Source organism: Bombus flavifrons, chromosome 13, assembly GCF_040668555.2.
Source record: "Bombus flavifrons isolate JBK064 chromosome 13, iyBomFlav1_principal, whole genome shotgun sequence".
Lineage (NCBI taxonomy): Eukaryota > Metazoa > Arthropoda > Insecta > Hymenoptera > Apidae > Bombus > Bombus flavifrons.
The window spans coordinates 10,874,198-10,890,802 of record NC_138454.1 but is presented as its reverse complement, the minus strand read 5'-3'; the positions used below and the strand labels follow the sequence as shown (position 1 = coordinate 10,890,802).

At 37.1% G+C, this 16,605-nt stretch overlaps 1 long non-coding RNA gene across 1 annotated transcript; it reads left to right on the top strand.

The window, feature by feature from the left end:
- Positions 1–645: 645 nt before the first annotated feature.
- Positions 646–6,603, top strand: LOC138185885 (uncharacterized). The gene is made up of 3 exons (XR_011174739.1): positions 646–3,083; positions 3,216–3,356; positions 3,905–6,603. It is a non-coding gene; the product is annotated as an uncharacterized LOC138185885 (long non-coding RNA).
- Positions 6,604–16,605: the final 10,002 nt, after the last annotated feature.

The following is a 16,605-nucleotide window of genomic DNA, read 5'->3' as shown; positions in this document are numbered from 1 at the left end:
ATCCGTAATCGATCGTACTCCATTTTACGATAGAGGACGCATTCGCAAGATTATAAATAATAGATGAGGTTACGATGAAATTAAAGATCTCAAAAATTCATGAATCTTATTCATAGTGTATTTTTATAGAAACTTGTATGAAATAATAATTGAACAGAATTGCTACGAAATTTCTATATGCCTTGAAAGTAAATGGATAATAATATTGATATTAATATTTATTCAATAATAAATTACTCGTCTGTTTCTTCGTAGTTTATTTTTAGAAATATTTCAAAATTTGGAATAATAAATATTGTTGAGGTTATTCGATGTATAACCTTAGATGTAGAGAAAAACTAGTGGATAAATTGTAAGGCAGAAAATATATTTAAATATAAATGTAATTATAAGTAAGAATACAATTTGAGCTGGTCCAGATCCGCACGCTAGCTGTGTTACCCAATAACTGAAAAAAAAACGCCGAAGCCAACGTCGCTTGTCTACTGTTTGTGGTCTGACTTCGTCGCAGTCTTTTGTCTACGCGCTGTCGATGGCTTCAGTGCTTGAGAAACTAAAAAGACCAGATGTAGAGTTTTCTTATAAGTGGTGACCACTTCAACAAATATGATTTAGAAAACTATGTTTCTTTAAAAAATCAACTAATACTAACTGAATTCGATACAGATATTCATAGAAGAATGAATGTTCAGCTATTTGATTAATACACATCGTCAAGCAGATACTTTGATTCTCACGCATTTGCTACGGATGAATCGATGCATCATAAAATTATTTGTCTTAGAATAACAAAATTTCTCGACGAAATTTTTCTGTTTATTTCGATGGAAGGTTAATACTGCCTGCTTGTACGTAGTATACCAAATCTTTCAAATTCGACTGTTTTATGGTCCCAATTATAATTAAAGAAGTGCGTTGTACACCATAAAGTCGTCGAGAATGTACATTTTTTCCTTTTAACGCTACAATTTTAATTATTACCCGGATTAAATCGTCAACATTGTATTATGTGAATATTCTAAATTGATCAGCCGTTGTCATTTGACTGTTCCATGGTCTTAGTCGCCATCAGAAAATTGCACTGCGCTCGATAAAATCATTAAAGGTTTTGCTACATTGCCACGAAAACCAATTGTCATTTCAGAATTATATTTATGCTTTGATCTATTATAGTACATTAACTTTGAAGAACTTCACTATGGTTGAATATTTCTTCGCTTCTCTTCCATAAACGTTTCACGAAAATAATCACGAATCATAACTAACGACACATTTCACGCGTGCACTGTTATTTCGAGCAAGGAAAGAAAAATAACAGAAAACGAAGATGACAATAAATGTTAAGCACATGGACGTGCATTATTGTCGATATAACTGTTGATTTTCATTGATAATTATACAGGAAGATGCGAACATGGATACTTGCGCGTGCAATTACTCGTTGCGGGCGCATTTTCGCTGATTTTATCGTTTGCACAGCGGGCAGGGACAGTGGACCCACATTATTAGCTCGACAAATAATCCCTGTGGATTTCGCAGTGACAAATTATCTAGGACGAGAAGCAGTTTATTCGAATAGGTACACCGTGTCCGTTGGTATTTGCAAACGCGTTATCCCCAGCATTCCCATAACGATCACGAACTCGAATGGACTATTGAGATCTTTCTGTTTGCGGTGAATCGATAATCGGTGTCTCTCTGACTTTTCCAACTTTTTTTCTGTCGCCCTTCTATTTTTTCATACACCAAATACCCGATAAAACCATACAGAAACTCTCTATCTCTCTCGCCCATTCTTTCTCTCTGTTACACGTGTTTTGCGCTCACACGGATTACGCTTCATTTTATTTGCAATAAATAAAGTAAAATCCAATACAGATTATTTGCATCGAAAGGCACAATAGAAAATAATGTCTCTTTGATCTGTTTGGGATAGGCTTTAGTGGATATCTGCTGGAATATTTCGAAATATCGAATACCATGGTACGTGTGTGCGCATATGCATGAAAACGTGTAATGGTAACATAATTCTCGCAATGATCATAAAATAGAACGATTTCAAAAGCATACAATCCTTCAATATGACCAAAGCAAAAAAGGGAACCAATTACACAGAGGAATATGAGAGAGATTAAAAATATTCCTTGTGATAAGGGCACCATACCGCGAAACTGGCTGTTTAATAAACAAATTAAAAACATATTTGTTAACATTAAATATATTTAACAAACATAACAAAATAATGAAAAGGATTACGTGAAGAATTACGAGCATTATTTGATGCTGTTCGTTGTCGTGTAAGGACAGATCGTTTTCAATAAACCATGGCGAAAACCACATTAACTAGATTCTTTGGCGCGTAGCCACATGGTGCGAGTCGAAGCAAAAATTTAGGCCACGGGCATGCTGACATAAACGTAAACCAAATCATGTACGGGCGAACGAACCGAATGGAAAGTGGACACCGCTATTTCCAGGTGTATTCTTCATTGTCTCGGTCGATAAATCCGATTATCTGTGCGCGCGTTCATCGACTCGGAATAATTCTCGCCATGGATTAAGAAAAAAAGTAGAAGCCAATAGGAAAACGACAAACGAGAGAAAGGAGAAAAATAGGAAAAGGCCATGAACGACAAAGAATAGCGACGAAGAGATACAGAAAGAGAGAGAAAATCAGCAGAAACGAGATAGAATGACTCGCGAGGCAATTAACTCGCAACGTTTATTTTCTATGACCGGTCCTGTATCGCATTAATTAAACAGGTGAACATTTTGTGACACGTAGAAACTCGTCGGTACTCGAGAGCTTTCTCGTCTCTTCATCTTAAAGCTAATTTTTCAACTATTTTCTATCCTTCTTACATCAACGATTAGGTTCTCGCTTCGTAAAAACACGCGACTCTTTGGAGAAAATCGTTCTTGACAGAGTTAGTCCACGCAACAACGCTCGCAAAGAAATGGCGAACACTTTATGGCAGAGCGCTAGCTTAAACGACGAAGAAATTTCATGAAATTTGTGCTCCTGTCGCGACGTACGACTCGAGAATTTTTCTTCTCCTCTGGGATGAAATACAATGAAAGCAGTTAGTTCGTGGCTTTTCAGTTTCTGCTATTAATAAATATCGTTCATATTTTGTATTAACGATTAATTTTCTACAAATATAAATATTTGTATAATAAAATGTTTCGTTTCCTAAATAATTTTCTTTCTGCAGAATTTTATGGAGATTAGTATTCTATCTAACTTGGAGACTAAGAAACAGCCTGGATAAAGTGGCGTACGAAAGATACTGCGAGAAAACAGTAAATTGACTGAAAGAACTAGAAAAGAAAAGGAACGACAAAGAAAACCAAAGGTAGGTAGGTTAGTTGGTAATAAAATAGTAATGGAGTAGAAGAAATGAAATAAATAAGCAATTAGTTAAGGAGCGATGGTAAGACAGGTAGTATAAGTACGGAAGGACGAATGAAAAGTATTGTAAGCCATATCCATTACTAGGCAGATGAGACCGAAATTAAATAAGATAATGATAATATTCTATCTAACTTTAATCCGTAACGCATACACAATATTTCCACATTCAGGAGATATTTCAAAACAAACCCAAAAATCGGTCTGTCGAAAACGTAAAAAATAATCTAATGTTGTTTCGTAAACGCCGTCACCATGTAACACAGTTTGTTACGTTTAATTCACTTTTTACTATATTTTTACCAATTTTTGTCGACGGAGTTGAATGTACTGCAATCCGATGACCCACTTCCCGTCGAACCGAACTCGCTACGATTTCCCGGTAGCGAAAAAAAAAGGCGAAGAGCGAGACAAAAAGAAAAAAAGGAAAAACCGATGGCATGTGACTTGCGCGCATGTACCTATGTCAAAAAATTGCCGGTGCTTTTTCAGGAAGGATTATCGTCGATTTTTCAACGCGATTTCGATACAAACGCGCTTACAACGGACCGACTCGTTAGCAGAGATGATATATACACACGAGAGAGATGGTTTCCCGCGAAAGGAACTCGTAATTACGCGGTGGTACGATCACTTTGAAAGAAGCTGGTTCCCCATACAAAGGGGAAACTATAACGAGAACCGAGAAATGGATTGACACACGTGCACGAAGTCCGGTTGGAAGAAGATAATCTTGGAAACTCGTTAAGCCCTTTGAACCTCATCACGATAAGAATTGTGTTTCCTTGCACTTGAAGTAGCACCGACGATTCCTCTATCTTTGCAGAAAAATCATTTTCGAACGTCTTCCAAGAAGCGTTATCTTGTAAGTTATTTATTTCGCAGGTTCGATTACTTTTTATTGGAAATCACGTTTCTCTGCTTTTAATCTTCTATAATTTTCTCATCGTGAAATAGATAATAGAATCTTTCGTTGTACGCGTTTCGATCGTTCTCGAAACTTACCTATGTTGTTACCCAATTAATTGCTATTCATGTCGCTCGAATCTAATCACTGTGCCTGAAAAAGAGGCTCATTATCCGAACAGCGTATCCCTGAATTACTTCCAACAATCGAGACCCCGCAGCGCTTCACTGAATCCGTCGGTCGCTCCTAAACAATCGCCAGCGTGAAATCTGATTTGTACGCGTTCGAAAATTTATGCAGATATAAACGATCGTTAATCGGATACAAACGACGGATTAACGAGCGATCGCGTGCGCGTTCTCACGGTTCGATCGCGCTGCCCAAAAATCCACCGATAATTACAACCTACTCGACCCGAATGCCTTAGCCCTGTCAGCGATTTTTCTATCGTCACTGAGCTGAGACACGAGCAAAATTAAGTAATCGTCCGTTCTACTATTAGTAAAATTACTATTAAATACAAAATATTTATAAATTTGTTGGATTCTTTATATAAATAAAAACTTTTCTAGCGTTCGATAAGAAAAGGTTCGTATTTTATAAAAACGTGATTTCTATATCTTTGCGAACATTCCAAGAGAATACAGGTAGTTTGAAAATGAAATTGCAACCTGTACATAGATATATAGCCGCCAATCGAAGCCATCGAATGAATCGGAATGTACGAAAAAAGAAAATAGAACGAACCCACAAAAATTATGTATGTCGTGTATACGTATCTACAATACGTACATAAAAGTTTTCTATGCTTGTAAGTAAATATTTTTGTGAGGCAGTGTACATTACTCTGTTTCAGTTTCCACTCGCTGCAGAAAATTCCATCGCTCCTACGATATTGCTTGTTGTTCGAATTTTAATTTCCAAAGCAACTTTTCACTGTGGCCTCCGACACCCTTAACAATACCTATCTCTCTCTCTCTCTCTCTCTCTCTCTTTCTCCCTTCTACCGCCAACTACAGACACCGTTTTGGCTTACTGTTGTCATCTGCCACCTCGGTCGCGAGGTCAGCTACCTCCACCCATTTGAAACTTCCGTTTCACGCTCCTCCTTCGACAATTGCCGCCAACTCCGTCCCTCTCATAGCGCAACCCTGGTTGCCTTTCCGTTTATGTTTATGCTTTATGGAAGTTCCATATTAAATTTATGACGTCGCTCCGAGTTTTATGATTTCGTGGTTGTAAACACCCTTACAGATTTACGTCCGAAATCGGAATTAAAATCCGCGGACTGACATCGAACAGCCCTCTGCGTTGTTTATCGTCGATACAGGGCAGGGGTGAGACTGGAGAGTCGAAAGGTTTTCCGTAGGGTGAGATAGAATAAGGTCGAAACGGAAGGACCAGGCTCTGATCGAACCCGAGAACCATTGTCCAACTAGAAATTAGATCGCCGTTGGTCCAACCGAAATAATGCCGCTTTTAAACAATCCCACCCGATAGATCTTTTGCGAATCGATGGTAGAATGGAAAACGATAGCTCCGAACAGTGAATTGAAACTGCGATGTCACGTTGAACCTTTTATAAATCAATGTACCTGTTTAATAAAAATTTATACGTGTTTCGTACGAGTGAAATAGTAAAATACAAGTTCGTTTGTGAACTTGTATAGTGTTCTTAAAGGCTATGAACATTAAAATTAAATTAGAAATTAAGGTATTGTATATAAATATATACCTTTTGTCTTCTTTTATAAGACTAGTGTCTTAATACTGTCAGAGCTTCTACTTCATAATTTATAAGTAGCTTAGAAGGTACTAAATATATTCTAAAGAAATAAAAAGGATCAAAAATTAAATTTCTGAGAAGTACATCGATTAAAAAGGATCTTCGTGAAATTCAAATACTATTTTAAGTGAAATGAAACTTACTAAATTTCTTTTTATTTTACTCTTATTGAACATATACACAAAAAATGTTTATTGAAATTTCATGATGTTTAATAATCACACACAAACCTCGGCAAATTAAAGAATTCTGTCAATAAATATTAGAAATAAGAGGATACTATTTTCCAATCCCAAGTAGCTTTATTTATAATTCCCAACGCCTAACACATAAATCCTTGTTTCTTCTGTTAACTCTATGTCTCTTAAAGTATTGCGATTGTCGTCACGAATCCAACGTAAGACAAGTTTATAGCCTCATAAAATTTTCCGAGATCATAGTGTATTTTCCATAATAGAATTTACGAATCACAAATAGGAAGCAAACAGAAACGGATGGATGATAATATTAATTTAACCAAAAATATAATAAGTACTCGATATTAGATGAATACAAACATCCTGTTATGAGTTATCTATCAATAGAATTGCTTTCTCATTCACGTTACGATAGACTTAAATACGAAATTAATTTGAAAGAAAGAATACAACTAATAAAAAATAAAGAACATATCAACGATGGTTTATTCGTTTTCGTCTTGATATATTTCGCTTAAACATTCAATCTCCGAAAACATTCATAAATGAGGATCAAGTCAAACTTGAACTATCGATGACTTTACATAGACTTTAAGAACCGTTGCGGAAGATGTTAATTAATTAAGAAATAAACGGAGGAGTGTTATAGAATCAAACTGTCCATACGCAGTCGCATGAGAATATTTAAAATATTATACTTATATTACGTAATAAATTCTACGTGACAGTTCTTTCTTATACTCATCTTAACGAAAAACTTCTAAGAGGAAGGAACTTCCAAGAAAAGATGAGAAAACGAGAATGAGAAATATTCGTGTTAGAAAAAATTGGGAAAGTTTGTACTGAAATTTAATCCAAATCGTCGGAACACGCATGCTTTTCAATGAAAGCTATTGGAACGTTAACAACGTTATTGCTCGCGAGAACACGAATTGTTCCATGGATTGAACGAATACTAATTGGGCAGTATCGAAACATTTGAAAAAAAAGAGAAAGAGAAAAACACTATGCGTGAAATGGGCGAAAACGCGATTGTTCCAAAACCACCTGACCTTTTTGCGTCGTCACATGTCGACCGGAGCTTGTTAACATTGTTGTTTTGAGCCCTAGCCGAGCGAAAGCCGCGGCTATCAGGTATTTAAAACGAATTTAACCGGGATCCGAGTCGTTCATTAGTACGAACGTTCCGGATAAAACGAACAAGCTACGGCCACAATGGACGAGCTGCAGGAAATGATGGTGATGAGTTTTAAAATGCTCCAATTACCATTCATTTTCGCGGCCGTTCCTCTCTCTGTCTACCAAACCCATTTCCCACAGTTTCAGTCCAAACGATTTAACTCTACAAGAACAGACGATAAGTCTCCTGCATCTTTATTGTATTTCACTTATCTCGATACGAGATATTCACGCTTGACGCGTAATTACGTTAAATGATTCGGCGAGAACACGTTGTGTCTGCAATATGCGTAATTCCGAAATGTAATATAAATACATGGCAGTCCGTTTTGTAAATTTACTTGTCGGTTTATGTTTTCATTTTAAAATAGAATCCAATGGAAATTTGATTTTTGTTACGTTGAGAAAGTTGTTATCGAACAAATTTACGTCTACAACATGACGTATTGTAACATATACAGTTGTTGTGTTTTTTTAGCGTAGTATAAACGTTCATAAAATTAATTTCTTTCTCTACATCACGCATCACAATCTTTTTTCCTCGTTCTTACCCTTCAATATCAATTCTTTACAAACGACCATCTGGAAGCATCCGTTATCTCCTCTTTAGTCATTTGTTCAACGTTCGTCGCTAAAGACTGGCTAAAGTTACAAGAAGTTTAAGGAAGTAGAATGAGAAAGGACGTTGTTAGATTGATAGAGCAATATCCGACATTGTCTGCCTTGATTACACCAGACAGCTTAAAACAGCCTCGTTCGAGTTTGTCATAATGAGCTGATGTTGCTCATTATAAGAACAAAAGCTGCTGTGCTTCTGAATTTTGCGACCTTTCAATAATTAAAGCTAATAGAATTGTCGCAAATAAAAATGTTGTCGTTGATTTTCTTTTCTTCGGAATCGATCGAACGAAATTATGGCAGGGCAACGAGTTTAAATTTGACGTGTTCTCTTAATCGGTCAGCGTGGTTGTGCACGGTGATACACGAACGTTCGCGTTGGAAATTACGGTAATGCAACCAGCCTTATGGGAATTTGAATATTTAATTACGGAGTTATTACCAAGCCAATCCTTATCGGATAAATTGGCTCTTTATAGAACGGTTTCGTTATTCGTATAGAATAATTCTTTATGTCTGTTAAGAGCACTTTTTAGACTTTGATAGGATAAAGGTTTCCAACTATACTAATTTTCAATTGAAAAAACAAACTTCAAATAAAAGCATTTTATTGTATCGCGTTTAATCAATTTTTCTATATGGAATCAGCTTCTATCCATTTATACGATACTTTCAGTCGCTGAAACTATCCAACTGACCTTATGTCAAACTTCTTACGTATCGATATTCAGCAACATTGTGTTATGAATATCTTCATTGTATAATAATTCCACGTTTAATATGCGCATTGCCCAACTAAACATTTGCCGCGTACTTTATGCAATTTACCGCGGTGACGCGACGAAGAAGAAAGGGAGAGGGTGGCGCAGGTAAAAGGAGAGGAAGTCTAAACTGTTGGGACTTTACATGACCCCGTGTGCACCAGTATCCATGTGCACCTGTATCCATGTGCACGTACATCGAGTGACTTTGTAGCCGAGCCGAGAAAGTGCTTGCATCCGTACTAAAGAGCGCCAACAGCAGCCACGGCTGTTGGAACAGTTTAGTTATGCAAATAGTAAACTTGGACCAGGGATATGGTAGGATGAAATGAGGTAGTGGCAAGAAGCAGTTTGATTCCCCTGTGTGTTCATCTTAAGGATCGAACGTTTACTCCCACGCGTCATGATTCCTCCTGATCAAAGTTTCAGATATCAGGTACCGAAATATTGAATTAAGTGTATCGAGCAAAGTTCTCAAAGTATTCAAAAATTTTCTGTAGTTGTGGAAGATTTGTTGTGCCTAAGAAGTATGTACGTGTAAGTATATTAATAAGTATATAAATAAGCTAGTAAAAATAAATTAGTACTTTCCATCAAACTACTTGCAAATAGAGAAACTCGAATATATATATACATTTTCTCTTCTAAATATAAATGGCCTGTTAACTTTCTCACGATGAATCATAGCAATGACTCACCAATTCAGATATTGTTTACCCAAATAAATTATGTTTCCACTGAACGAAGTGGGCGTTTCGCTTGGCTCTTGATAGCGACCCTTGTTCAGAGGGAGGTTCTTCAATCTCTAAGGACTAACCCCTGTGAGAAGCTTCCCTGTCGGTACTATTTTCGCTAGAACGCTGCTACGAATTCCATCTGTTTGTTAAATCGAACAACCCTCAGGATGTTTCGTGTCGTCTTTTGTAACTGGACTTGAAGAATTGTCGAACGTTTATCGTGCACCCTATATAGAAACTGTTAGGATTTTGCTTAGGACTGCATTCCCGTACCGTACCGAAGAAACTTCGACAATGTCTATTTGTCTGTTTATGCCTATCTATTGGGTAGTATTTTTTAATTGTAATATATGTGTAAGCGTGTTCATAGGGTGGAAATAAAATTATAATGTTAGTGTGTTAAGTGCAAGAAATGTTATGAAATTCAAAAATGAAAATGTTGATAGAATATTAGAATCAATATAGCGTTTTGATGCAATATTGCTCGAAAATCTTACACCGACCAAAACATTCTTTAATTATCCGCTTCAGCATTGAGCCAAAATGTGCATAAGCACTTATATCGTTTCCACCTACGGTATAATACATGGTAGTTATTCGTTATAATACTTGTAATACTGATTTGCAAATCAGTGGCAGCGGAACAAGACAGTGATCGAGTCCTAGCCGACAAGAAGTGAAATTATTTCAGCTACGAACGAAACCATGGTAAATCATAAAAGATGGTAGAAATGAGATGAAACGGGGGGAAGAAAGAGGAGAAAGATAGACGGACTCTGGAAAAAACCAAAGAATAGAAAGATAGAAGACAGAACGAAAACCAGTGGGTGCTGGCTCATAGCCGACTGTAGTTTACTTTAAATCTCCTAAATGGTTCCTCGTACGCCTTCCCAGTTTAAGATAAGCTACAGGGTCCGCCCGGAAAACGGAAGTAATGGTTTACCAGATATTATCAACTGCTACACGGTGCATCGTAAAGGGGTGGCGCTACACATTGGAGAACCACTCCCTATATCCTACGTTACTTTTAAGGCACTGCTGTACCGAAACTAGCAGACACCGTAAACTTTTCCGCGTGGCTTACCGCATTACGTGCCGGAATAAGCGGCTTATTGAATTCCGGGGCGCTGAACCAAAAGGGGTGGCCTCGGTGGCCTTGCTGAAAGCTTCCTCCTGTTTAACTGTATCGACCTCCTTTTGTATACTGCACGTTGGTTTTACATGTTTCCAGTTGGTCACTGGTCAACGTTAAGGGGTCATAGGAAATTACGTGTCTCAGATTCTTAGGGAGATCGATCTTTTGGTACTGTAATAAAGCGACCATTGATCATTGAAACCATTCCATTTAACAATTCTTGTACTACCTACTTAAATTGGGTTAACAAATATTAGTCATTCGACTTATTTCAAAAAGTACAGTTTAAAAATTTCATCGGAGAGGATTGGAGCATTCAATTTCGTTAAAAAGCGTAGACACGGTAATGGACCGTGTGCTTTACACAAGAATGTAATAATTCGTCGGTACTTTCGGGTTTCCATTTATTGCATTCTCCGATCTTCATCCCAGAAAGAATCCGGTTCGATTACGTTATACAGAGTGGTAGAAAAGTGAGCGATATTTATAAGGCGCAATGAAATTGCATACACGAAGACAGTGAAACAGTCATAGTATTTTTCAAGTAGTAGACAACGTAATTTTACGCTAGTAGAGCAAGTCAATAAATCAGATGACAGATCTTTGTTCTATTCGTGTTTCATGTTCTTCACCCTGAGAATGCCTACGAAAACAAATAACACTGGAAATTTGGTAATAAAATCTAATCGCCTTATGTCTTTTTGCTCATTATCGACCCAATTAAACTTTTCTAACGTTAAAAAATATCTTCAGCTTAGACACAATATGAAAGACACCTTATGGGTATGCTTGATTTCATTATTTCAAATTACATTTTATAAACATCGTCTGCTATTTCCTTAACACATTGTACAGCCAGAAGCAGAACAAATCCCTTTTGTATAAATTAATATTATGAAAGCTTCAAACGAAACCTGTCTGACGTTTCGTACAAACGAAAAGAATCGAAATAAATCTTGAGTATCGAGAGATTTATTGAAACAGCTAGATTGGATCTAATAATTCATTCTTTTGCTATAGAAAAAATGGAAACTTGATATTTGAGTTATTAATCGAAGGTCGAGGAATGGTTTTTTTTTTGTATTAAGAGCCATGGATTGTCGTTAAGCGCGTCAAACACAGGCGAAGGTAGATGAAAGATTAGAAAAGGGTGAAGAAGAAGGTTCACTTAATGAGCAAGAGCAAACTGCGGTACAACTTTAATGGTTTGTTAACAAAGATGGAGATATCAGAGACCGTTTGCCTGCCGGAAGCAGACTCGGATGAGAAGTCATAGAAACTCTTGGGAACGCAGACATTTCCTGTTTGCCGAATAGCTTCCCATCTTTATTCCATCTGCAAAGGGGGTGCTTCTTCGACTTCATCTGAGGCTGGGAATTATGATTTGAGATAGAGCGCAGTTATACAACGTTTAAAGGAAGCTGCATCATCTGATAAGAGAAGGAATATTCGACGGAGAGGGGAGTATTTACCGATGGCTTTAGCTCGAGTGTACTATTTGCCTCTGAGCACCGCGCCTCAACCGTTGCGGCGGCGTCATTGTTTGATATATTGGTTTTTTTTAAACCTTTCTTAAGAATATTTAGTTTATTCGAGATGCACGAAGCAACGAAAAGAAATGAATGAATTTATTAGCTTATACGGGATTAGATTACGAATTATATTATAATTGTAATATATGACTCTTTTATGAGAATAGGTTTATTAATTCTAATAGCACAAAATACTAGATAACTAGAATAGATCAACAGGTTATTGTCTGTACTCAGAGAAAGGCTGAGGAGAAAGATGAAAAGATATCGCAACTTATTTAAAAATATAAAAATCGTAAAATTATGGAGAATTAGAATTAAACTCTGAAGAACACGAACGAAAGTTCGTATTAAATAATAAATATGTTTATTTAACTCTGTAGTTATTCGAAATTATCATGGGAAAATCTGTTTAATACGGATGGAAAGAATCTGTATAATTACCTTTTCACAGATTTTATTTCTCACGATTCTGTCATAAAGCATTTTTTCTTTTTCAATAAAGCAAACAAATTTCCACGTATTACTACTTTTCACAGTTGTCGAAATGTGATTTCATGTTGCGAACCAAGTTGAGATATATTCGCGTCATGGGTGGCTCGAATTTTAGAGAGAATTCAGGTGGATCCAGCCTCTAAATCTCTGTGGAATGGAACAAACTTTGTATCTTGCTGTTTTGTCTCAAATCACTCAAAAACAGATCGAATTTCCACGGTAGATTTCGTTAGCTCAGCAACAAGCCGACAGTGAATTTTGTCTCGTTTCGCGGGAAATATCGCAATTTAGATTGGACGGTCGCTTTCCAGGCCACGATATTCCAAACTGAATCATTTTCAGTTTTCACGATGTTCTTTGTCAACGACGACATCTCGAACGTTGTTAACTTTATAATGGCATTCCCAAATACTTAATTAGCGGTTATTAACACGTTATATAACAGTCGTGAGATACCTTGAGCGGACTAATTGCCCTGAAAATGTTATTAACGGCCCGGAATGCTGATAATATAATTCTACTGGGTTAGCAGTTTGACTTAAGCGAGATAACAATGCCTTTGTGCGTGTTTACCTGAATAGGAATTGTATTTTACGAATGGAATAAACGACCGAAAAATTACTTCATTTATAATAAACTAAAACTGTATAACCATATCATTTTAAGAATTTCTAAGAGTTGCTCACATTTTATTCGATACACTGTATCTATAATACAGCGAAAAAAGAAAACAGAAAATCGAGGTAAGCTTAAAGTGAAATTGTTTCTTTTTTCTAAAATTACTGTAAACATTAATTTCAAATTTTTGTTCATTCCAGATAAAGGAAATTTTTTCTGACTGATGTAGATACTTTTAGCAAAATTAAGGTTACCTCAATTAGTTTATTTACACATCGTAATTTTTATATAGTGTAAATATTTCGATACACGTCGGAAATTGATTATTCCAAACGTTAAGCGGCTAATCTTTTTTTGAATCATGAAAATTGATAATAATATAATATTTGATGTATAATTAGAAGATCTCGAAACATAATTCTATAATTTCTGCAACTGGTGTATAGTTAGTCGGACAAAGTATCGTCAACTTTGAACGAAACTCAGGTCAAACCGAACTTTCCTAAGAGTTACAGGCACGATCGTTAATCATGATTCTTAATTGCCTCACGGCCACCTACATCAAGGTGAACGAACAATTTAGGAACCACCCCATTGATTTATCAAATAAATCGCGATATCGACCATCGCCGAGATTATGGAGTGGATTCTTCGTCGTCGTCGTCGTCGTCGTCGTCGTTGTCGTCGTCGTCGTTGTCGTCGTCGTCGTCGTCGTCGTCGTGAAAACGATTTAATCCTCCTTAACGATCCCGATTCCGTTGAATTAATTCCATTCAGTTCTCCGTTGGCGAAAAGCTCCGGTCGGGTTGTTCGTACAACGCAATCACAACGGAGTTTTCAGCTCGTTGTGGAATGAGTTATTTGACTCTGCATTTGCGGCAGCACCGCTATTAAATTTATCCATTCGAGGAAGTTTTTCCGCATCCTGATCTCATCTATCATACAGGAATACCACGTTTGGGGATTTCTAACTGGTTACGCTTATATGGACAGTATCCCGTTTAGTTTGATCATGATAAATATGTTTAGCTTTAAATAAATCAAACAATATGACAAACAAAATTTATCACAAACTTGTAATAAAATTATGACAAATTCGTCAAAGTAGTCTGATACATATGGAAGATAGTGAACAACATTCATCGGTCATCGATGAATATGATATACTCTGATATAAAGATCCAAGAAGTCTCGGAACTCTTTCAAACTGGCCTCGTACACGTTTCCGTTCAGAGAATTCTTTCACCTGTATGAAACGAGAAGTAATCACTTCGAAACGCTTTAAGCGAACATGTTCGTGGAACATGTACTTCGTACTCCATCGATCTTGCGTTCGAATCGGCAAGAGCCAGGGGAGCCAGAAAAAGGCAACGATCTCTCAGAGGGACACGGCTTTCGAATCAAAGTTGAAGCATCCATGTGCGATTTCTCTTCGGTTGGCATACATACACTCTTTCTCTTTCTAAAGATATCCGAGAATTCGCATTAATCATTAACGGTGCACAGGCGGAAAAGCATTCGGAGGGCACACGAGAAGACACGTGAATACGAAGCGTTCGTTCGGTTGGTCGGTCGGTCGTATAGAGAGGAAGGGCGTGCATTTAAGACGCGGTGAAAGACTCGGAGGAAATGGTATGGCGCGAGAAGCAAAGAAAAAGAGAGACGAGCAGGATGAAGAAGAGGAGGAGACGCAAGCGATTCACGCGATTCCGCGCGTCCGTTTATGAAAACGAGGCATTTGAAGGTTAGGAGAGGGTTTCTGGAAAAAGAAGGATATCAGCGAATCTATTTGCCGGTCTCTCGCGAGCTACTCTCCCTGGCAGTGGTGTCTCATTAAAATGCTAGCCTCGTTTTCTTTGAAACGAGCCCGGCTCCTGTACCCGTTCCGTTGGTCCAACCTGTAGTGTGCCTCCTCGGAGCGTTCAGCTTCGCTCTAGCTTTGCTCATCGTCTTCGTAGTTCAACAAAGTGGGAAATGAAGCGAAGCAAACGTCACAAAGAGAGATGGCAAATACGACAAGCTCCATTCCAGCCGGTCAGGTGAGCAGAGAGGGGCCCCTGTCTTCCCAGCCGAGCAAACTAAATGACGGACAAACGTCCCCGCGTTGAATCGTCCGCGGGCCCTGCAATTACACATTCTATGAATAACCAGGCGAGCTTGAACATCCAGCTAACTAGCAGCTATCTCCAGCTGGGAAGATGATTGGTTGGTTGGACGTTGGTCGAGGCCTCGAGCTTCCATTTGTTCGTAGCCTAGAGGCTAGGGTTGGAAAACAGGCAAATGAATTACTATCAGACTCTGGCTACGATTCAGTGTTCTCAGATACGAGTCAGTAGCCGATGAAAGTTCTCGATATAATATGACCGAGGTTGAACAGCCAGATTGAATAATAATCGATGACAGCGCGTTCGCAAAAGCTATGACGTAGATACGTGCGTTCTGATATAAGCACCAATTTTATGACAGGATTGGGGCATTTTCTTGAATAAAATGAAATATGAAAGATATTTCGTAGCCTGGGTATATTTAGCTTCGGGGTAAAGCGATGTATTGTAAGATGATGATGGGTAAAGTGTCAGCGGTGTGTTATTTTAAAATGTGATATCTTGGAACGTAATAAATATGTGAAAGCATTTCTATGTTATTAGATAAGGTACGTATTATGTATTCGATATATGGTACGATTTGAAACAACAATTTAAATACTGTGAATAATTATAATTCAATTAATTAACAATATTTGTACATTTTCTATAACGTTAAATTAAATGGAAGATAATTATCCTATTCTGGGTACTGAAAACTGGTATATAATCTTAATAAATAGCGAGCTTTATATTTATTAATACATTATAATATTAATAATACATTTATATTATTAATACATTAATTTCTAGCACGTATCTTTTCCTCAATGTAATTTAGAACTTAATTAATCTTCTTTTTAATTAAAACTGAAAACATGTGTCATATAAGATACATTAATAAAATAGTGTACTTTACTGCATACAACATTCCTAAACATTTAATATTTATTATTTTCGATATAAGCGAAACATTCTTTCGTGCAATGTGAAGTAAAAAGGGAATGAAAGGGAAGAACGAGTAATTAATGGAAGAACCACGAGGAACCAGAACGGAGTGCAAAGAATATAACTCGTTCTGTTTCCTATTTGCATACAGATCCTTTTGGAACTGGGCGCATCTCGGTAATAGAAAAGAAATGAA